Source organism: Dermochelys coriacea, chromosome 5 (assembly GCF_009764565.3).
Source record: "Dermochelys coriacea isolate rDerCor1 chromosome 5, rDerCor1.pri.v4, whole genome shotgun sequence".
In the NCBI taxonomy this organism is placed as follows: domain Eukaryota; kingdom Metazoa; phylum Chordata; order Testudines; family Dermochelyidae; genus Dermochelys; species Dermochelys coriacea.
The window spans coordinates 66,334,530-66,358,600 of NC_050072.1; the positions used below are offsets into that span (position 1 = coordinate 66,334,530).

Below are 24,071 nucleotides of genomic sequence, written 5' to 3' on the forward strand. Positions count from 1 at the left end.
ATCCCAAGGTCCTTTTCTGCAGAACTGCTGCTTAGCCAGTCGGTCCCCAGCCTGTAGCAGAGCATGGGATTCCTCCTTCCTAAGAGCAGGACTCTGCACTTGTCCTTTGTTGAACCTCATCAGATTTCTTGTGGCCCAATCCTCCAATTTGTCTGGGTCACTCTGGACTCTATCCGTACCCTCCAATGTATCTACCTCTCCCTCCAGTTTAGTGTCACCTGTGAACTTGCTGAGGGTGAAATTAATCCCATCATCCAGATCATTAAGAAAGATGTTGAACAAAACTGGCCCCAAGACCCACCGCGGGGCACTCCGCTTGATACCGGCTGCCAATTAGACATCGAGCCGTTGATCACTACACATTGAGCCTGACAATCTAGCCAGATTTCTGTCCACTTTAAATTACATTCATCCAATCCATACTTTAACTTGCTGGCAAGAATACTGTGGGACACCCTATCAAAAGTTTTGCTAAAGTCAAGATATCTCATCCACTGCTTTCCCCATATCCACAGAGCCAGTTATCTCATCATAGAAGGCAATCAGGTTGGTCAGGCATGACTTGTCCTTAGTGAATCCATGTTGACTGTTCCTCATCACCTTCCCCTCTTCCAAGTGCTTCAAAATGGATTCCTTGAGAACTTGCTCCATGATTTTGCCAGGGACTGAAGTGAGGCTGACTATGTCTTGCCCCTCTCTGTGGCTTCATAATACTTGTAGTGGGGGAGGGGAATTAGATTTCAGAATAGATGAAAATCTGTTTAGCATCAAGGGAAAACATTACTTTAAATGAATGTTAGATTAAAAGCAGTTTGCTCAAGTATGGAAGAAAATACTGGTGCAAACAACTATTTTCCTATTAATGGGTAGTTTTTGAAAATGCGCTCCTTAAAAATGGATTCATATTAAAAAAGTGAATTGTCACAGGTGTTAAAACTAGAAATATAAAAATAGTAGTAAAATATATTTGGATTTCAGTTTGCAGGTTGAATTAACAGAAACAGATAAAAACACTGATAAAGTTTTTGTGTTAAAAATAGAAAGGGATTTTTAATTGTTCACTTGTGCTCGAGCAGAGTTGTAAGTTGGGAAATAGCATGGGAGGGGGCATGTGTGCATGCTCCACGTATACTAAATAATTAAAAGCTGAGCAACTGCTTGAATCATTGCCTTCAGGCCAGTATCTTAACTGTCATAAGCTAATAAAACTGATTTCAGATCAAACTTTGTCACAATTTAGACAAAGCTATAGAAAATGATTTTTCTAAGAAACAAAAAACAAACTGTTCAGTACTAAACACCTAAAATCACCTGTGTTTTTCCTAAAAGCAAACAAAAACCCTGAAAACCAGGATGAATTCTTTATGGCAAGATATGAAGTGACGCATTAGTGGGTTCACTAGAAATCTCTACTAAAGAAACCTTGCTATATGGGCTTCTTTTGATATCCTGTCACTACGCATTTCTCTCTGTTAACTTGAGCTTTGTCCTTCCAAAGTAATGTATTGGCAGATTAGTCATCAAAGCTGAGACATGTGAATGTAGGATAAATATAATGTGGTGGTGTATGGAAGCTTTAGAGCATGCCTGTTTTGTATTATACTGTACCTGACCTATAAGTAAATGGGGGCTTCAGTTTCTGTTGCTACCAGCACGTTGACCCTCAAAAGCATACATGTACATCCTATTAAAACAATGTCTTCACTTTGAAGAAAAGGATGTCTGCCTTAATGTAATAATGTGTGTTAATTGGGAAAACAATATAGGACTGTTTATGAAATTGATACCTGACAATATTATTACTTGATCTGTGACTTCTGTAGATGTTGGAAGAATATCAGTAATGGCTTCAAGCTGTGACTCTTACTAAAAATCACATCACAATTAATAGATTCAAGATTCATTGAATTCTTTCAGCTCAGTGTCACATTCAGTGCCTCTGTGACAACCTTCATTTCCTACTTAGCAAATCGAAGCCTGGTAGCTAGAGCCCCAGGAAGTTGTTAAAGCAATTAAAGGCTTCTGTCTCTCAGCACATTGCATGGTTACCATAGTATCCTCTGCCTCCAAGTCTTTACTGATGATGTCAGTATGCATACAGGGGTTATTCAGAGCATCTACATAAAGATGATTCACCCCTCGCTAAAGATCATAAGCCCCACTCCATATGCTATATCTTCTAGTATTATTTTGGAAACTCATGAGCTCGGAAAGTAAGTGGTTTCTGCTTCATATTTAACCATTTAAACATATCCTTATGCTGTGTGTGAAATAGGAGGTTTTTTTCCTCATTGCATCACTAGCTTAAATTCAGAATGTCTGTCTTCTAGTATTTGAACCAGTTTCCTAGAACACAGCATTTAAACTTACCAAAGCTTTTTTAACCTTATAAAATGTGTAGGAATGCAAACTAAAAACAAACTTATAGTTATAAATTGGTCAGCACCCCAATTAGTAAGCAAATCTAGTAAAGTCAAAAAGGACTTTTTATTGTTAGTGATTAAAATAAATGCAAATATCTAATATAAACAATTCCCACTCTTAAGACAGTGGGTGTCTTCATAAGCAACAAAAGCACACTATTTCTAAACAAAACGTTTAACATAACTCTACTACTGCATGTTCAGACTGAAAAAAGAACCATAAGAGATTTAAGTATAACAGGGATGCTTAGATGCTCCTTCTAGCCTCACATATTAGCTTTCCTGTAGATTGTAAAAATCAAGCTTGCACATTTTTAGATTTCTGTTTTTAAAACCTGAAGAGGCATCCACATGTGATGCCTCTTTAATCATCCGCCTACTTTTCTGTGTGGACTTTCTGCATGCCTCTTCTTTTGTTTTATGCAGTGGTATTGTAGCCATGTTGGTCCCAGGATGTTAGCGAGACAAGATGGGTGAGGTATTACCTTTTATTGCACCAACTTCTGTTGGTGAAAGAGACAAGCTTTCGAGCTTACACAGAGCTGTTCTTCAGGTCTGGGAAATTTACTCAAGTGTCATAGCTAAGGCTAAGAGGTTGTCATGGTTATTTTTAGTACAAGTCATGGACAGGTCACAGGCAATACATAAAAATTAATGGAAGCTGTGACCTGTTTGTGACTTTTGCTGTTGTGGCTTCCTGGTTTCTCCCCCGCCACCATAGTGGCTGGGAGTTGTGGGGTTTCCCCTCGGCCCGTGGCAGCTGGAAGCTGCAGGAGGGCCCCTCTCCGCTCACAGCAGCTGGGAGCTGCAGGGTGACCATATTTCCCAAAGAGAAAACAAGATACCTGAGGCATCCCCCTCCTACACAAGGCTGTCACCCATCACTGGAACCTTGCATGGGGCCTCTTGTTGCTGCTGTCACTGGAACCCTGCTAGAACCCCTTTGGCTGCCATCTGCAGAGTTCTGCAGCCCCTGGGGGCTGAAGCCAAGAATATCACAGAGGTCTCTGGAAGTCACGGATTCCATGACTTCCATGACCTTCGTGACATAAACGTAGCCTTAGTCATAGCTAAATACATGGTGGAACAGAATATTTAGCATAAGTAGTTAACACAAGCATATATACTAGACTTTCTCTTTGGAGCATGTTCTGTGGTATCTGAGTTCCTGGGTGTAGATAACAGATTTCTTAGTAAAAAGAAAAGGAGTACTTGTGGCACCTTAGAGACTAACAAATTTATTTGAGCATAAGCTTTCGTGAGCTATAGCTTATTTCATTGGATGCATTCAGTGGAGAATACAGTGGGGAGATTTATATAAATATATATTCAAAGCGGCACCAGACCCAGCCAGAATAACAGATGCAAAACCTGCAGACATATCTTCACTGCTACAATAAGCCACACACCCTGCAACATACCTTTCAAGATCCAGGGATCCTACATGTGCCTATCACAACATGTGGTGTACCTTGCCCAGTGCAATAAATGTCCCAATAGCAACTATGTGAGGGAAACCAGACAATCGCTATGCTCTCGAATGAACTCACACAGGAAAATGATAAAAGACACAAGCATCACATCACCTGTGGATGAACACTTTTTACAAAGGTCAGATATAGAGTATCAGGGGGTATAGATATAAAGTGATCACTATCAGTCCTCATCCTTAAAGGAAACCTGCACAACACCTTCAAAGGACGAAAGTGGGAGTTTAAATTCATAACTAAGTTAGACACTAAAAATCATGGACTGAATAGAGAAGCTGGATTTATGGCTTATTAGAACAATCTATAACCTACTAACAACCCCCAGCGGCTTTCTACCTCCCCCGCCCTCCCGTGTCACTGAATGGAGGGGTGTCAACAGTCCACGTCACCTTGAAATATGTATTAACTACTTACGCTAAACATTCTGTTACACCTTGTATTTATCTATGACACAACTCGGCAAAGAACACTGCGGCTTGTAAAGATTGGGATTGTTTACCTTAGAAAGTAGATGAAAGTAGATGAATGAGAGGGGACATTATAAAAATATATAAAATGAGTGGTTTAGAGAAAATAGATTGGAAGCTTCTATTGTCCCTCTCTGATAGTACAAGACCAAGAGGTCTTGAAAATCAATTTAAAAATGAAATCAATGTCAATTAAATTAAAAAATAGAACATTCAAAACCAATAAAAGGAAATGTTTTACAAAATGTGCAATTAAATTATAAGACTTATTGCCACGTTATGATGTTGAGGCTAAAAACTTTTCAAGATTCAAAGGGGATTGGACATATATATGATAACCAGGATATCCAAATTTAGAAAATTAATGCCAGCAATTTTTGAAAAATATATTAAATCTCATGCATCAGGTCTTAAGACAATAACTATAAAAGATAAGGAAGACGCATAATGTGTGGGGCTGATTTATCCCACATCTGTCTACATTGGGGTTACATACATCTTCCTCTGAAGCACCTGGTGCTAGCCACAGGTGGAGGCAGGATGAACCACAGGTCTGATCCAGTCTGGCAGTTCTTGTTTTCTAAATTCCTTTTTCAGAAGTTTCCATTTTCTTTTGATCTTTAGCAGTTTTCTCATCCTGTTTTAAGACTGAGTGCATATAAAGAATGTCGTATGTTAGCAATTTCACTTAGCTTGGTACAGTACCAGAACAGTTGATGGTTAATGAAGTGTCAGGGCCAAGTAGGTGTATGCATCGTTACCTGTTGCATACATTAATTTGACCTTTCAGTCATGCAATTAGTTACTTGTGTCAGTGTTTCTATGTGGGTTCATTTTTTGATTCTCCAGTAGTGGACAAGTTTGAGTTACTACTCAAGTGGCTGGCATCCTTGTGGACAAACACTCAGTCCTTAGACATTAGTTGGGTCTTGTATAAAAACTCCACATGGGCTTTACAACATGAATTGCGCATCTTATTTCACCAACCTTAATGTAAAAGAGACACTTCTGTATACTTATTTAAAAGTTGTTTTTTTTTCTTGACACTTGTTATTCCAGTGAACTATTTTAAAACAGTGTTCCACAGGCCGCTTATACTTGCGGTTATGTAACCACTGGTGAGTGTGTTTACTGGTTTCCCTAGTGCCCAATCCACAGAGGACATGAGCTATTACAGTCCCAGCTAATGAGCCTGAGCAATTTAGGTCAAGCTGTAGCAGCTTGAGCTCAGGCTCAGGAAGACTAAGTTATGTCAGCAAGTGTATCATCCAGGATAGTGGCTGTCATGGCTACTCTTGTTGACATAACTTAGTCAACCTTATCTAGTCGTTTCTTTCAATAACTATTTAGATACATTTAAAAAAAATGTAGATTTCTTCTTTCCTATCACTATCTGTTTTCTGGTGAGCTGACCCTTCCTAAATTCCTTATGCTGAACAACTGCCGGTTAGCGCCTAAAAATGTTAGCACCAGAAGATTTTAGGTTAGCCTCAGAGGCCAAACTTTACCTTGACATCAATAAAATTCCTTTCTTATTAAGATACAAATAATACATATTGTAGAGGTCTCAGTTTTACAAAAGGAGAACATGCCAATATATTTCAGAACAAAAATATATTAGGGGAATCTCTGCTAAACGAATAAATGAGGTTGAAGATTCAACTTTAGTATTCTGTTGCTCTTAAAACTGATGGTGAAATTTATCAAAGTGGCTAGGCAGACTAGGGAAGAAGATCTGTCAATGACAAAGACTTCAAACGTTTAACTTAAAAAAAAAAAAATTCTGCTGCATTATAATCCATTCTTCAAAAAGAGTACCCCAGTGCGTTAAGACTGTGTTTTGCACAGGTAGACTATAGAAGAGTGGACATAGATAAATCTTCTTCTGACTCTTTTTTTTTTTTTTTTTTAAAAAAAAAAAAAAAAAAGCACACAGCATCTGCCTTCTTTCTACTAGATTATGGTAATTACAATGGAAGAAATGTTGAGCCTTTAATTGATTTTAAAAAAGTTTGCTATCCACCTCCTCATTCTTTTAACTTGGGGGGGGGGGGGGAATTGCAGCCCACCTTTTTAAGAGCCAAGAGATAAAGGAATCAGGTCCCAATCTTGCAAAGGCTTACACACTTAATATAAAAACAACAAGGATTCCTTGTGGCACCTTAGAGACTAACAAATTTATTTGGGCATACGCTTTCATGGGCTATAACCCACTTCATCAGATGCATGTAGTGAAAAATACAGTAGGCAGGTGTAAATATACAGCACATGAAAAGATGGGAGTTGCCTTACCAAGTGGGCGGTCAGTGCTAACGAGGCAGTTCAATCAGGGTGGATGTGGCCATTTCCCAAGAGTCAGCCAGGGGTACCCAGAAGTCACCTACTACAGGACAGGTCCAACAAAGAAAGTAACTAAAACCTCTCCAACTCATCAAGGATCTACAACCTATCCTGGAGGACGATCCCTCACTCTCACAGACCTTTGGAGACAGGCCAGTCTTCGCTTACAGGCAACCCCCCAACCTGAAGAAAATACTCACCAGCAGCTACCCATCACAACAGAAACTAACCCAGGAACCAAACCCTGCAACAAACCCCGTTGCCAACTCTGTCCACAAGGGACACCATGATACGACCTAACCACGTCAGACACACCATCAGGGGCTTGTTCACCTGCACATCTCCCAGTGTGATATGTGCCAGCAATGCCCCTCTGCCATGTACATTGGCCAAACTGGACAGTCTCTACACAAAAGAATAAATGGACACAAATCAGACATCAAGAATTGTAACATTCAGAAACCAGTAGGAGAGCACTTCAATCTCCCTGCTCAAAAACAGACTTTAAGGTGGCCATTCTTCAACAAAAAAACTTCAGAAACAGACTTCAACAAGAAACTGTAGAGCTGGAATTAATCTGCAAATTTAACACCATCAAATTAGGCCTGAATAAAGACTGGGAGTGGCTGGGTCACTACAAATAGTAATTTTCTCTCTGATACTCACCTTCTTGTCAACTGTTGGGAATGGGCCACATCCACCCTGATTGAATTGGCCTTGTTAGCACTGACCCCCCTCTCCTTCCCCTCCCACTTGGTAAGGCAACTCCCATCTTTTCATATGCTGTATATTTATACCTGCCTACTGTATTTTTCACTCTATGCATCCGATGAAGTGGATTATAGCCCACAAAAGTTTATACACAAATAAATGTGTTTAATCTCTAAGGTGCCACAAGGACTCCTCGTTTTTTTGCTAACACAGATTAACACGGCTACCCCTCTGAAACCTGACTATGTACATAAAGTTGGTAGTTTCATTAAAGTCAGTGAGACTACTTCTACTTAAAGATAAATGCATGCATAAATCTTTCAGGATTGGGGCCTTTATCAGAAGGGTCACCAGATTAGAATATAAAAATGTGTATTTATCGTCTTCATAATTCAGAAAATGATTCCATATCTCCCTGAAAACTGTTTAAATGCAAGTGTAGGGCTTAGCATTGGCTCTCCATGCTAGTGTGGGTGCAGTAGAAAGGAACATTGTGTGACAAAGTTGTTATGGAATTTGGGTTATATTTTAGTTGTTTCTTTCATGCAGACTTTTTTCCAGATCAGTTTGTAGCTCAATCGTGATCCAGTACAAACCTAGAACTGATTTTACAAGTGGTTTGTTGATTGTTAATACTTCTGGTATATATTGATTGGTAGCTGATGTTCCCTTATGTGGTGCAGTCATTTTCATAATCTAAAACTATAATATTCAGGGGTTTGGAATTCTATTGACATACTATGGACAAGGGTTTATTTTGTATTTTATATATACTTTTTTTTAAATAAAGAAACTTCAATACAAGATTCTGCCCCAAGGAAGCAGGTATATTTCAAAGGAGATTTTCTTGAGAGAACTGAATGTTTTGGATGCAGGTTTGCTTGACTTTATTTTATAGTTGATATATTGCCATTTTTTGTGGGGGACATTGTATACTTTGAATTTAGAAACAGTACTCAAACTAGGGTGGGGGTCAGGAGCAAGGCAGTGTAGTTGGATTCACTATATCTTCTCATTCCTGTCTATTGGGGGGTGTGTGCGTGTGAAATGAAATCTCTTATCACTTCCCATCCCTACGCCCTTTCGTTTTGAACATGATTTCCATTCCCATCAAAATGAAAAATTATTTTCAGCCATAATGGATAACTTTACTGTATCTCGATCCTCTCTTGGGGGAACAAGTATGGAATTATAAACAAGTTGTGGTGTTGGAAGAATTATACTAATGCCATACTGTGGAACTGAGGTGTTAACTAAATTCCTAAGTACTGTACTTTGTCTACTCTTCATTAACAGAAATGCCAAACTGTAGAGGAGTTTAAGGAAGCAAAAAAACCAAAAGAGAGTAATTCAGGCTTCTTCCAATTTGCCCTTTGTGAGCAGATCCCATAGGACTAAAAATTCAATGATTTGTGAAATCCTTCCCCCCGTTATTAATAGAAATTAGCTAAATTCTATATTAGCAAGTGTGAATTGTAAAATGTATGTTTTTCATTCCTCTGGTAATTCATATTTATGGTGCCTGCAATTTTATTTTTACATACCAATGTTAAAAAATATAAGCTGTTACTCATAGTTCAATTATACATGTTCAGAAAAAGGTGAAAAACTTGCTGAAGTAATTACAGTATTTGTTTGCCACTGTATTATTAATGGTATGTGACTATCCAGGAATAGGTAGGATGACTTAACAGGTATGGTACTGGACTGGGATTCAGGAGACGCATCTTCTCAGTTCAGCTGCAAGGTACCTTGCATGTTACTTAGTTTACACTGTGACTCACTTTCCAATCTGTAAAATGAAGACTGTGCTTCCCAACATCACAGAGGTGTTAATGATAAAATCTATTAATGATTACGAGAAGCCTGGATCTTGGTGATTAAAAACAGAAGTACCTAAATACACAATGAAATAGAAACAAAGCCTTTGTTACTTAAGTGCTGAAAAATGTACCTCTTTTATCTCATCCTTCTGGACTGTTCTCTAGGAATAATTTTGTAACTCTCATAACAATGGCCAAATAGATTTATTTTTTTCTCTTGCTCTACAAAGCTTTAATTGTTCAGTGCTTTTCAATGTGTGGGGTTTTTTTTCCAAGCATGCTTTAGTATTGTACAGCTTTTCATTTTATATTTGATCTAATGAAGACAGTTCAACTCTTTTCTGTGTAATTATTTAGTTATGCTCTTACATGTAGGACACAGCCCAATAGTGTGCAATGATACTATGTCTTTGGAAGTTTTATCCTGGACTTTGAACAAGAACTTTTCAAGTATAGAAGAAAAAAGTAAACCTTTTTGCAATCCATAATATTTCCTTTAGGTGTACTTTAATGCTAAATATGAAAATAGAAGTTTAAAACTTTTATGTTTAAGCCTGTTTTTTTAAATGTGTGGCTAAGAGGGAGGATAAGTTTATTTTAATAACCATTTTACTATATGCATTTATGGAAAATACTAACATTTTCAAAAGCTGTTATACATTTAAATAAGGTTATCAACACCTTAATTTTTCTTTTAAACCTTAGAACTTTTTTTTACCAGAAATATTGAACATGGTAATTTTAGTAACCTTCGCTTACGAAAAGAGTATGGGTCATGTTTCGAAGACTGAAAATGTGGAGCTTTGGCAGTTACAGTGGATGGTTTTACTATAGTAATTAAAACACAGATGGAGGCCATTTCTTTCACAAATGTTTGATTGGCAGATGCACTGTGGTCAGCATTAGTCTGTGCTGAACACATAGGCACCATCTGTCTTCAGTCTGCTTACATAGGGTGGTCTCAGTAGAATTTTTATGATTCTCACATGAGCTAATTTTAACCTCCCTATTTAAGCAAAATATCCATCATCTTCAACTAGAGAGTTCAGGATTGCAGTATCAACAAAGACAGCAATTAAAGGGATTCCAGCAACAGGAAAATCTCACATATCTGAAAATTTGTATCCACGCTTAATTACAAATGACACCCAAGTTGACTATAATTGAAAGAAATTGGTGGCAGTGAAAGTGCATATTCTTTATTTTTATTTTATAAAAGTGGGCTGGTTCATGGAAGCTTTGAGAGCCAGTTATTTTTTTTTCTGGCAATTGCTATTTTGTATCTTAGAATCTAAGGCTTTATCTACTTAAATTGGTTTAAAAAGTGATTTCATTAGAGTATAAGGATCGGAAGCCGGCTTGGAGTGGGTCTAGGATGGAATCTGATACGCATTCCAGTGATTGTGAACAGTGTTTTCAATAAGCTTAGGTGGAGGTGCAGGAGAGGTCATTGGAGAGGCAAGTGGGGTCAAGCGTGAGTTTTTTAAGATGGGAAAAGACTAAATCACGTTTATATTGTGAGAGGAAAGCCAGAGGGGAGAGGTTAAAGAGAAGAGTTAGGGAGAAAAGTAGGGGAAGAGAGTGGATACGAGGGAGATCAAGAGGTAGGATGGGATGGGATGAGGTGACTGGCACAAGTGGGTAAGAGGTGCAGAGCAGACAAACTGATGGGAAGAAGGAGGAGAAAACTGTGGGAAGAAAAGGGAAGTCAAACTGAGAGGAGGAGGAAGGTTACATTGTATATAGTCACCTTTCTTTTGGAAGAAATTGGTGAGATCCTGTGCAGAGAGAAGTGGAGACAGGAGGAAGGGAAGGTCTGAGGAGTGAACCAAAGGTGGCAAAAATGCATCTGGGATTGTGGCTGTGAGATTCAATTAAGTTGGAGAAGTAGTGTTGTTCATCTAGAAAGATGACAAAACTGAAGGAGGGAGAGAATGATTTTGTAGCCGAGGAAGCGGGGCAAATAATGGTCTTTTTGCCAGAGAAAATCTGCATGGGAGAGCTGGTGCAGAAGAAGCAGGTGTTGGGGGTGAGTGAGGGTGGGGGGTTGGCAGGGCAGACCTTGAGATGGGAGAAAGGGACAAGAGAGTTAAGGGTGGAGGAAAGTGAATGGTGAAGAGAATCAACAAACCATATCAATGGGGGGAAAAAAGGGAAGAGAGGTCAGGAAGAAGAGGGTTGAGAGCAGGAGGGAAATCATCATCACTGATGTAGAAGTAAGTGAAAGGTCTGTGACAGGACAGGAATGTGGGAGCTGTCAAAGCAACCTTTTTTTTTTTTGCTTGTGCAAAGTAACTCTGGCAGCAAATAGAACCCTTGGATTTACTCAGTTGTCCCCAGTCTGCTTTTGGATCTATGTATAGGTCAGAAGTTGCATTGATATTATTGGATGATCATTATCTTCTAGCAGCTAATGGGAATCATTTGTGTTTGGTTTTTTTAGATGCATCAGCTTTGAGCATGAGTTGTATTGGTATGCTCATAGTCCCTAGGAGTAGATGGAATTGCTCTGGAGTTGGTCTGCTTTTACTTGTATGAGGACGGGATAATTATGAATGGTTGTTAGGCCTAAGGATTCATTCTGTCCACAGCTGAAAGTGTGTGTGATCACTGTCAGGCTTACTAAGGCAATGTGGGCTGTCATGCCATCTATAGTGATAGCCAGCAATATGTTACTTTCTCCGGCTGTAATGAGACGGTGGGGAGCAAGAATTACAGTTTTTTCTATTGCATTATTTTTACATTCAAACTTTCTAGCTGAAGACTTGTGACACGTGCTTTTAGAATTTGGTGTTCTCGTGTTAAATCTCCTCTCTTGGAAAAGGGAAATTAAATATGTTCCAACATTAGCCATATGTGATTTATGGATTAGGAGTCTGTCTTCATGTTGCTGAGAGAGCTTATTTAACTCTATCTTCCACCACATCTATTTTCAGAGTATTTTTTTCGTTATAGTTCATTCTTTGATGTGGCTCTTCAGAAGAGCAGGAAAACATATATATCTCTAATCAGACTTACTTTAATTATCTCTGAAAAATACTTCCTTCCTTAGCTTGCGGCAGGTGATTATCATTTTTAAATATGAGAGGGAGAGTAGAAAATATATTGGCCTTCATTCTATCTGTATTTTTTAAGAGTTTATTGGTAAATTCTAGAAAGATAAATTAAGCATATTTTACATATCGTGTAGGCATTGAAAATAGCTGAAATTTTGTTTGCTTGTGTTTCAGACATTCCTTTTATTTGTCTGCCTCAGAAACTCTTCCAAAAGCTTAGTTCCACAGAAACTAGGGGAAAATATCTCTCTGCTGGAGCGTTTTCTTGCAAACTTTACTCCTCACGTGGAGAGTGAGACTTGTATCACAGATCCATTGTCATCTTCCTTGTTTTCAAGCCACTAAAATCTCAGTGGTACCATATTCCATTGAGCATATTCAATGGAGCATATTCAGCGGAGCATATTCAGCATGCTGGCTACCGTGCCAGCCCATTGTATTCTACGAATGTTGGTTTTATTTATCCAGGTTTATAAGTAGAGGTCTACCAAATTCGTGGCCGTGAAATACATGTCATAGGCCTTGAAATATGGTGTCTCAGTGAAATGTGGCCTTTTTGTGTTTTTACCCTATCTAAACAAAAGTATACAGCATTTCTTAAATTGGGGGTCTGGACCCAAAAGGGGGTCACATGCCTTTTGTAGCGGTGGTGTATTGACACCCCTTACTTCTGCACAGCCTTCAGGGCTGGGCACTCGGCCAGCAGTCGCTACTCTCTAACCACAAAGATCTGAAGGCAGAGTGGAAATCGGTGGCTGCTGGCCAGGGGCCCAGGTCTGAAGTCGGTGCTGCTGCCAGCAGAAGTAAGGGTGGCATAGTATAGTATTGCCACCCTTACTTCTCCTCTCCACTACTGCCTTCAGGGTTGGGTGGCCAGAGAGCAGCAGCTGCTGGCCAGGTGGCCAGCTCTGAAGGCAGTACAGAAATAAAGGAGATGTGGCATATACAACTGTATGAACACATCCATGAAATTTGCTCTTTATGCCCTGACCAACCCACAAAAAATGTGCTATATCTCCGTAATTTAAGCAGACCCTTATTTATAAGTCTAGGTCAGTGAATGAACACAGTATATTGCTGTGATGGGCTCAGGCTACGTTTCTGGCCCCATGGTCGGATTTTTCCAGTGCCAGCTGCTCCAGAGAAATGGAAATGGCTGTCTTCAGTTTCTGTTTTGAATCAGTTGTGCATATGTACCAGGGAGGCACCTGTTTGACTGTCTCAACATTAGTGGGCTGCTAAGACATGACCATTTCTTTCTATGGAAAAATCTTTGAGTGTGAGGAGGTTTTATTGTTTTTCCTTCCAAGAATTAACACAGCCAACTTCTAAAAGGTTTCAGAACCCAGCTAGGAAATATTTTTTTCAGGCCCTTAAATGGGCCCCCAAACACCAAACTAAGTGCCTTTCACCAGAGTGCCCATCTTTCAGAGATTAAATGAAAGATATCGATGTTTGGTTTCACTGGCATTTAGAAAACTTAAATGGTGGTATAGAAGAGAACATTATTAGAACATGGCCACTGGTACTTCTAAAAGTTGGCTTTAGCCTTTAATTTAATTAGATATAAAGTAGAAACTACTTCTGATGCTACCACAGTCAAAAAGTGTGTGTCAGACTTCTCTGTGTGTTATGAATAATGAAGCTTGGAAGTTGGGGACTGGCTCTCTTGGGTACTTGTCCAAATTAAAGATGAGAGGGGAGAGTTTTTCTTCAAACAGCCGAAATCTTGTATCTTAGATTAAAATGTAAGCAATGTATATATGTTGTAAGTTAATATGTACTCTGACACACAGATTCTATGAAAGACCCCATTGGTCTAGATGCAGCAATTTAAAATATTTATAGAATTTGTTTAAAAAAGCTTGTTTGAAATGGGAAAAATCAAGTTTTTAGCAAGAAGAAATATTTGATCTTATCCTGATCCTACAAGTGAGATTTTCATCTGAACTGTCTGTGGCCGCCTTGCTAAAGAATGCTTTGAGATACATGCAAGATTGCCCATTTCTCTGTCTCTTAAAAAAAAAGTCAATCTCACACCTTCTGAAAGGTAACAGTATTAGTGATCCGTACAAAAATATAAATTAATCTCTTGATCTGGCTGGTAATCCTGTGCTGCTTGGAAAGTTTTACAAAATGATTGACGTGAAAGGAAAGTCGAGACTACTTCCTATCTATGAGTTAGATATAACATGTACAGAAAAGCGCATTTAGCTAAATGGAATTACTTTTCACAACCAAAGCCTTATTTCTTTCACTCCATATGTTTTCTGTAGAATTTTAAGATCTCATTTTAAAACAGGTTAGTGGAATAGGACTGTAGAAAAAGCATTGACCTGGTAGAGGAGTGGAACTAACATGGTCTGAAAGACATCTGACTAGAGATGAGAATGGTGGGGTACCATCTGCCAAATCAAAAGTGCCAGTTTTCACTTGTCCCAAATAGATAATTCTACTCCAGCAAGGATAATCGGATATCAGGAAGCTGGTTTCTGAAAAGCAGTGCCATTCATACTGTGGATATTCCTTCTCCTATAGCCCTCAAAGCATATTTGTCGGTGTTTAGAAATGGGCGTTGTATACTTACAGCGCCTACATAAAAATGTGTGCATGTATCTATTATAATTGAAATCCTCTGTAAATCTAATGCAACCTGCACATAGATTCCTGGTAGTGTGCCAGTGTAGGCTTTGCTGCTGTGAAGGCTGTGCATTGCGGTTCCTTTCTAAATAAATTAATAAAAAATAGTTTCCAGTGCTGCTCTTTCAGGTATCTTGCCCTGAAAAATTGTTATGGGATGCTTTGGATATGGAGAGCAAGTGTTGCAGACAGATCTAAGTTAATGGAGGATATTTTATGTTCAGTGTTCTCTAAGTTTAAAGCTTACTTCAAAAGGCAAAACAGAATTTTTTTCTCTCCATTGATTAAAGATGTTTGAGAAAGCAAAGACAAATAATTATGTTCATTGCCAAAAGAGAACTGATCAGTAAATATTCCCATTTGGATTTGGAGCCTGTTACGGAGGGCTGGGTTTACCAGTAGCATTTCCAAGTGGTTAAGACCGCCACTTCCTCCATCTTGTCCTCCAGTACTGTGAGGCCTACCATTCAGTGCGTGGTGACTTGGCCCTTGGTTGGGTCACCATTTTTTGGTTTACCCCCTTCTGGGATAACAACAAAGTCCAAAGTAGTATGGCTCATCCTCAGCCCGGGGTTTTCTCATTTATCTTTATCCTCCCTTCACTCCTGAGAGGAGAAGTGGGAAAGGTTACAGAAGGGACATAAACAAGGTTGGCTGGTAGAGGAGCCCAGGCATTGGCTGTGGCCCCTGCCTCAGTGAGAGGCAAGAAATTGAGGTATTCTGGAGACTGCCTCCCTGGGCCACTTCCTACAGTTCACCGGTCCCCAAAGTCTCAAACTCTAGCTTAAGATAGCAACAACAAAAAAAATAAAATGACAATTTGGAACTTCTGCTGCTGGCTACCTTCCATGTAATGAAGGCTTCTGCAACATGGTTATTCAGGAGCTCTCAGGGTAGGTCTGTCCTCCTACCCTGTCTGCCATATCTAAGCTATCTGGCTCCCTTTTAAACTCATTCTCTAGCTGGAGCATGCACTGCAGTTGTGGCGAGAGGGGCCAAAGACACCTGGCCCAAAACTGCTCCTTAATCCCTCAGTTGTAGTGAGGATTTATATGTACCATCATAGATCCATTTAAACTATGGTCAGTCAAATTCTCCTTAAGCATTCCGTTGATTTATCAGCTGGGTTTAGGACTTAGAGCTGTGGAAAATAGTACATTAAGATTTTGATATTTCTTAGTAAGTGATCATATATAGTTCCACTTAAAGTCCTCTAACTTTTATAGATGATAAATCAGGAGAAACTCAATGGAAATTTATTAATAGGCATTTCTGATGTGCCCATCACTTTAGAGTTGTAACAATTATGCTGTTTTTCTGAGAAGAGGAGAACCCTAGAGTAGCCATTCTGTGTGTGGTGTTTCCTTGTGTTGCTGGGTTTACTGGGGGGGAGGGGGGGGTCAGTTGGTCAGTAGAGATAGGTTCTGGAATACCACTTCTCTGCATTACCCAAAGAAACAAGAATCATTAGGAACACAAAATTGTTTAGTCCATAATAGGGATTAGATTAATTTGGTATCTTTAAAGCAATGACAAAATTGTGTGTCTGTATGTCATAATATATGCTGTTGTCGTTTCGTCTTTCAAATATATTGTATTTAATATTAAAATATCTGGTATGTGCTCAAAGTCAGAAGAGTTTATTACAGGTGAAAGTCATGGTTTTTTGGGTGAGTAATGTATGAGCTCTGTGTTGCATAGAACAGAGGTTTCTCCCTCAAAGACTTTAATCTTTTTAGACAATACAGTGCAGAGACCCAGCACTAGGTAATCTGTAGTATCTGTCACAAAGTAGTGCAGTTTTAAATAATTAAGGCACTCTTTCACTACTAATCTACCATACAAAGAAGACTATAAAAAAAGTTTTCAGGAGGGATTTGGAGATTGGGAGTGTTATCTGGGGTGGTGAGGTACTGCAATAATTCATAGATGTAATGGGGTAGATAAATACTGAGTTTTCAAGCTATAATTATGAGGAACAACTTTTTGTTGTTGGAGCTGTTCTTTTAATGGGCAGATGGACATTCATCCCCCTCCCAATCCCCTTCTGCCCTACTGTGACACAGTACACACTACTTTTTCTTTCCCTATTCTTTCTCTCTTCTGTCTCTGATCTTCATTTTCACTTTTTGTGTGTATTTAGGCTCCATGCTGCTCAGGTTCGAGGACCTGTTGGTGGTGGTGTGGGATCAAGACATGCTCTCACAAAGCATGAGCCAGTGAGCTGCTTCCTAAGCATATAGCCCTTGTGTCCATGAGCTGTTATAGGGACCACTGCAGCATCAGGGAAGAAGTTGGGTTCAAAGACACTACCCATGGTTTTGCCCCTAATGCACTTCAAATGGGGAGTCAGAATGGGTCCAGCATTATGCAGCTTTCTGTATTTCTTCTATACCTCTCACCTGCACTATTCCTCCCCTCTTTCCAGGCCTTCTAGTTTGTGGACTAGTGTGGTGCCTTCAAATTATCTAAAGGTTGGTAAACAATATCTTAATGCTATTGCTACTGTATTAAAACAAACTGGATGAAATAAATTAAATTTTATTGCCCAAATAAATTACATCAAATTACATTGCTGGTGAATTAGTTCTATTAACCAATCCTTTGGAAAATAAAACAATCACACATTTTGGAAAATGATATTACAAGAATACTCCTGTTTCTCAAAGAATTGTGGCATGGAGGAGTTTGGCCCTGTTTCCTACAATGTGCCCAAGCTGGCCAACAATTCATTGTGGGTTGTTTTACATACGAACTGTAATGAATCATTTACTACAGAATCATTATAATTTAGTAATTTTTTCAACTGAAACAAATAGGTAAATATAGCTGACCTTTTTATATGTTTAAGCAAGAGAACACAAGTAACAGTATGCATATCTTTCAAAACTGTTTTAAAAACTTGGTTCTTTGAATTTTTTACATTGCACAATACCTGTTTTTTAATCTGCACACTTCCAACTTTGTTGCATAGATATCTGTAAACTCTTCAGAGGATTATTTTGAATAATGTATGTTTGTAGCAACAAATTATATGCACAGAGGTTTTCAAGCAGGAGTAATTTCTGTACTGAAAAAAGCTGTCGTGCAATTTTGCTTTTGTTTAGGGGGTAAAATTTGAAATAAATGCAAACATAATATTTTATACATTTATTTACAGTGTCCATTTTAATGGAAAATTTTATATTTTGAATTTTCAGTAATGACTGTTGGGCCAGAAAGACTTCACTAGCAAGAAAAAAAAGCATTTTTTAAAACTTTTTATGAGAAATAGCCATTTGTCCAAATTGAAATAAAGTTTAACTTGAAGTGGTATGAAGTATAACAATGAAAACTTGTTTGAAATTCTAAGAAAATGTGAATTTTGCATAGCTTTAACTAGTATTTTCACATCACTTTTTTACTACAATTTCCATACCAACCGAGTTGGTGTTTTAGTAAATCAGTTTTCCATAATCAAAAGATGTAATATGGCCTTAAATAAAGATTAGACTGCTTTTAATAATTACTTCTATTTAAAACCAAAGTTTTTCATGTGCTAATATTAGATTGGAAATACACTATGAGCTTCAAACTTCAATGTTCTACAGGTCAATTACAAAAGAAATCTTGAAACTCTGCAAACAAAAGCCTTTTGCTCAATTATCAGTTATTTCAGAAACAGCTGCTTTATTTAGATGTCTTCTGTATTGGTCATGCACCAATATGTTAAGATACAAATATATTTACAGCAATAAATGAGTAAACTTTATATGAAAACACTATTTTTCCTTTACTAAAAACTTAGATTCCTTGAACTAGTATTAGTGACTGAAAATGTTTTCACACTAACTTATATCTTCTTGTTCTTAAAAATTATAAAATGAAATAATAAATATAATTAGTAATTTGATTGTGCTGTCTTATATTGTATCATATTCACTCTGAAGTCCTGATTTTCAAACAGTCAGATGCACATTTGTGTGTATCATTTTCTGGTCATTATAAGACCTGGACCATGATTTAGGTTTGCAAGTACTTAAGCACACGAGCAATTCTACTCAGGTGAGTAGTCCTACTGAATTCATGTGGGACAATTCATATGGGGAGAGACATATGTTTGCTGGATTAGGCTCAGTGTCTGTATTTAGTATTCAATATCCAATTTACTGAGCTCTTTGAAAATGTAGCCAATTACTTTGACGAAATGGAAGCTGAATTCTTCTGAAAAATCTGGCCAAAGTTGGGGGTATTGAACTTCTAAAATCTGGCCCTTTCTAAATGGATATTTATGCATACAGTTCTCCAATTTGCATGCATAGTGGAGTTAATTAGGTTAATCAGGTTAACTGAATGCCTCAATCTTACACTTCTCCTTCACTAACCTATGAGGAAGTAGCCCAAAAAGGTCTGTTTTATAGGAAGAATTCCAATTTTGTGGTGACGAGTCTATAAAAATATTATAATTTCTGGCTTTGTACGTGGGTTGTTTGAACCAGGTGGTCCCTGTGTTTGCAACAATTTAAATAACTCAGAGAGGTGAATTTTTTTTCTGCAGAAAATGCAAATTTGGGTCAACCAAAACCTTTTGCAAATTAATATCAATTTGGCAAATTTTGGGTGAAAATTTTCATCTTCAGATGAAAGCTGCTATGCATATGCAAGATAGTCATGGTGTATTCTTCTGCATTTGTGTTACATGATCATAGCTGGCTGTTGGTAACTGAACATTGATTCCATCTAAGCATGGAAATGGGAGTTAGGAACTTATGAATTCTAAGCTCAGATCTTCCAGTGTACTTAATAGCACTGCTTGCTGGAAAAGTAATTCATTTTATATAGTAACCTTTCTCTTTATATACTGAAAGAATTTTCTGTTTCTACATTTCTACAGTGCCTTTTGCCAATCTATCATGTCCGAGCTTTTTCAAAGATTTAACGCTGTTCAGGAATCCCACATTTATCTCTCTGTGGTGTTACAAGCATGTGTTCAAGGACACTTCGTAATCTCAACAAGTTTTTTTTTTTTTAAATTTCTTTAATGATTTATGTTTTGAACGAGAAAAAGTATTGGATCTTGAGTTTAATAAAATGCTGCATTTAATTTCATCACAGTACTGAAAAGTTGGAATTCAAGGATTTTGTGTTTTTAAATATTTTAGTAGTGATATTCCAACAAAAACATACATCTTTACTGCAGATTACCTATTCATAGTTCTCCTATGGAAAAGGAGAATAAAAGACATTGGTATAGTTTGTGAATCATTTGGGGATAATTTATTACAGTAAAATAGAATATTATTGACAGGTTTCAGAGTAGCAGCCGTGTTAGTCTGTATTCGCAAAAAGAAAAGGAGTACTTGTGGCACCTTAGACTAACAAATTTATTAGAGCATAAGCTTTCGTGAGCTACAGCTCACTTCATCGGATGCATTTGGTGGAAAAAAACAGAGGGGAGATTTATATAAACACACAAAGAACATGAAACAATGGATTTATCATACACACTGTAAGGAGAGTGATCACTTAAGATAAGCCATCACCAGCAGCAGGGGGGGAAAGGAGGAAAACCTTTCATGGTGACAAGCAAGGTAGGCTAATTCCAGCAGTTAACAAGAATATCTGAGGAACAGTGGGGGGTGGGATGGGGGGAGAAATAACATGAGGAAATAGTTTTACTTTGTGTAATGACTCATCCATTTCCAGTCTCTATTCAAGCCTAAGTTAATTGTATCCAGTTTGCAAATTAATTCCAATTCAGCAGTCTCTCGTTGGAGTCTGTTTTTGAAGCCACTAGCCATCACCTTCAGCCCCCAACTAAAACCTCTCCAACGCATCATCAAGGATCTACAACCTATCCTGAAGGACGACCCATCACTCTCTCAGATCTTGGGAGACAGGCCAGTTCTTGCTTACAGACAGCCCCCCAATCTGAAGCAAATACTCGCCAGCAACCACACACCACACAACAGAACCACTAACCCAGGAACCTATCCTTGCAACGAAGCCCGTTGCCAACTCTGCCCACACATCTATTCAGGGGATACCATCATAGGGCCTAATCACATCAGCCACACTATCAGAGGCTTGTTCACCTGCACATCTACCAATGTGATATATGCCATCATGTGCCAGCAATACCCCTCTGCCATGTACATTGGCCAAACTGGACAGTCTCTACGTAAAAGAATGAATGGACACAAATCAGATGTCAAGAATTATAACATTCAAAAACCAGTTGGAGAACACTTCGATCTCTCCGGTCACTCGATTACAGACCTAAGAGTGGCTATCCTTCAACAAAAAAGCTTCAAAAACAGACTCCAACGAGAGACTGCTGAATTGGAATTAATTTGCAAACTGGATACAATTAACTTAGGCTTGAATAGAGACTGGGAATGGATGAGTCATTACACAAAGTAAAACTATTTCCCCATGGTATTTCTCCCTCCCACCCCACCCCCCACTGTTCCTCTGATATTCTTGTTAACTGCTGGAATTAGCCTACCTTGCTTGTCACCATGAAAGGTTTTCCTCCCCCCCCCCCCCCCGCTGTTGGTGATGACTCATCTTAAGTGATCACTCTCCTTACAGTGTGTATGATAAACCCATTGTTTCATGTTCTCTGTGTGTGTATATAAATCTCCCCTCTGTTTTTTCCACCAAATGCATCCGATGAAGTGAGCTGTAGCTCACGAAAGCTTATGCTCTAATAAATTTGTTAGTCTCTAAGGTGCCACAAGTACTCCTTTTAGAATATTATTGTTAGTAAATACTAACTGGTCATAGTGATAGGTAGGACTTACCTTACCTTAGGTGCATTTGGCATTACCATTTATGGGGCAGTATCCCAGGATTCTGTGTATTACAGGAGACTTTAGGAACTGCTTTGCAGTGTGCTGTTGGCACTATCCACTGCCTTCACTTATTTGTTGATAACAGTTCCTGCTCACCCATCTCTCCTGCCCAACTTGGTGGAAGACAAAGAGCAAATGACCAATGATGTGTTTCTCCTCCCGCTCTTTCTTGCGAGATAAATGTGTGCACATTACAGGTACACGACCGGTGAGAATCTTGGGTGAATAGACTTGGACCTTTCTCACAAGTAGAAGACAGGTGACCATGATGTTGACTGATTTACTGTTTCTCCCCCCCCCCCCCATGACACAGAGACACAGGAGACTGCCAGTGCTGTGACTGTATGTCCATAGGTGGACTGCTGCTTTTAGACCAGGAGAACCCAACACAGTGTGGTGGTATCATACTGGGATGATGAGCAGTGGCTGCAGAATTTCAGAATGAGGAAGCAGATGTTCCTGAGTTCTGTGAGGAGTTGGCCCTAACCCTACGGCAGCAGAACACACTCTTCCCTAGACTCATACTGGTAGAGAAGCAGGTGGCTATTGCCCTCTGGAAACTGGCAATGCCAGACAGCTACTGGTCTGTGGTAGACCATTTTGGGGTGGGAAAGTCCACTGTTGGGCTTGTTGTAGTGTAAGTTTGTGAAGCTGTCAATATTCTCATCTATAGTCTGGAAGTATGTGTAATTCCATGGGCAAGGTAATGATAGAAAGGTAAGGGAGGTGTAATTTGATTTGTAAAAATTTTGAGAATAATTTCAATGGTATCACCCTCTGCTGCCTAGCAGGAGGACTTGCACCTCCCTCCTGGCTCCCAGCTTCAGCTTCTCCGGTTGCTGGAAAATTTGTCAAGTATTGTGGAAATGGGTCAAGTTAAGTATCACTCAAAAGCGCTTTCTGCCTCAAACACAGTAGTACCAAACATGACAAACCTAGAACAATTATGTAGATATTGAAGAAGATGTTTAAAAATCAATGTTTAACTATACTTTAACTCGGGCATGTCACACATGCAGCCCCCACAAAGTTAAATTATGTCCATTGAGTGACAGTGCTGTGTTATCAGTTAATGCACAGAACGTATACTTCATTATTTTTTTATAATGTTACAGATTACTATAAAGGGAGGAGTGCTTCAAGTTGATTTGCTATTATTGGTTTTAAAAAAAAAAGCTGTTCAGTGGTATGGATTATCGGCTTTGATAGTCATAATGAGCCATTGGTTAAGACTTCAGTATCCCGCCAGAAATTACTGGAATTCATCCACAAATGGTATGCACATCGTTACATAACATACATTAGATTACATACAATCCCATAGTAATGTATTATAGACTCCTTGTTTTTACTTTGGTCTTAATCATTTTTAGCCATCAATGGGGAGATGAGTACTGATTAGTAGCTGAGTCTTTGGAGAACACTAGTGTGGAGGACCTGGTTAAACACAACAGTTGGTATCGGCTTACATGCTATAAGAACTGCACCCATAAACTGAACTTGCCAAGGCAGGAGAAGTAGTACATCAAGCAACAGAAAAAAGTTGAAGATGCTGGGACAAGTGCTAGTTGTGGGAGAGACTGCCCTTATGTTATGTCCCATGGCCTATGTTTGGAGAAGAACACCTGATTCTTCTTTTGTAAGTTGGAAGCCTGAAGGTATCCATTAAGTGCAGTTTCAACATGGGAGTGAAGAACTGTCTGAAGCAGTCACTCTTAGTGAAAATGTAGATGTATGGAAAGTAAATTTAAGTGGGTGCATTGACCCAAATGATGAATACAACTTAGCATATTACGAATGCTACACCAAGAGTGTGTGTAATGTGTTCTATCAAAAGGTAAAAGCAACAGAAACAAATACTGATTTTACTTCTGCAAAATGTGTTACTCGGCTGGAATTCATAAATTGCCTTGTAGAGGCTCTAATGGATGGGAAAGTGGTGGGAATGGCCAATGCGGAGGCTAAGTACACAGAAATATGTGCTTTGAACAGGAATGAAGAGGAATAAATGCTTAACAGGCTCTTAAAGCACTTACTGAAGACAAACTGTGAGATATGAACGTAGTTTTTAGAAATCCTATCTGCAGAAATGAATCACAGTGTATATCCTTAGCACCACATCTTTTGATGCTTTTATCAAAATTGGGAGTAAAGTGCTGATGTCAACAGTAATATGGAGACTCTGTTTGCAGGTGCTAAACTTTTTTATGGAAATGCAGTCATGTCACTGTTTGCTTGGCTCCTAGTCTTGTGCAGATCTCAGCATGATGTTTATCTACGTGAGA

At 38.7% G+C, this 24,071-nt stretch overlaps 1 protein-coding gene across 20 annotated transcripts in view; it reads left to right on the plus strand.

The window, feature by feature from the left end:
• PAM (peptidylglycine alpha-amidating monooxygenase) overlaps positions 1 to 24,071 on the plus strand; it is a 212,775-nt gene that overhangs the window by 29,093 nt on the left and 159,611 nt on the right. Inside the window, exon 1 of one of the 20 annotated variants that reach the window (XM_043514226.1) lies at positions 1,949 to 2,213. The exons of 15 other annotated variants lie outside the window; for them this stretch is intronic. The gene's annotated coding sequence lies outside the window, so the exon portion shown is untranslated. Of the gene's footprint in view, positions 1 to 1,948; positions 2,214 to 24,071 lie in introns of those variants that run through there. 4 more of the 20 variants (XM_043514227.1, XM_043514224.1, XM_043514219.1 and 1 more) reach the window with 4 other exon arrangements.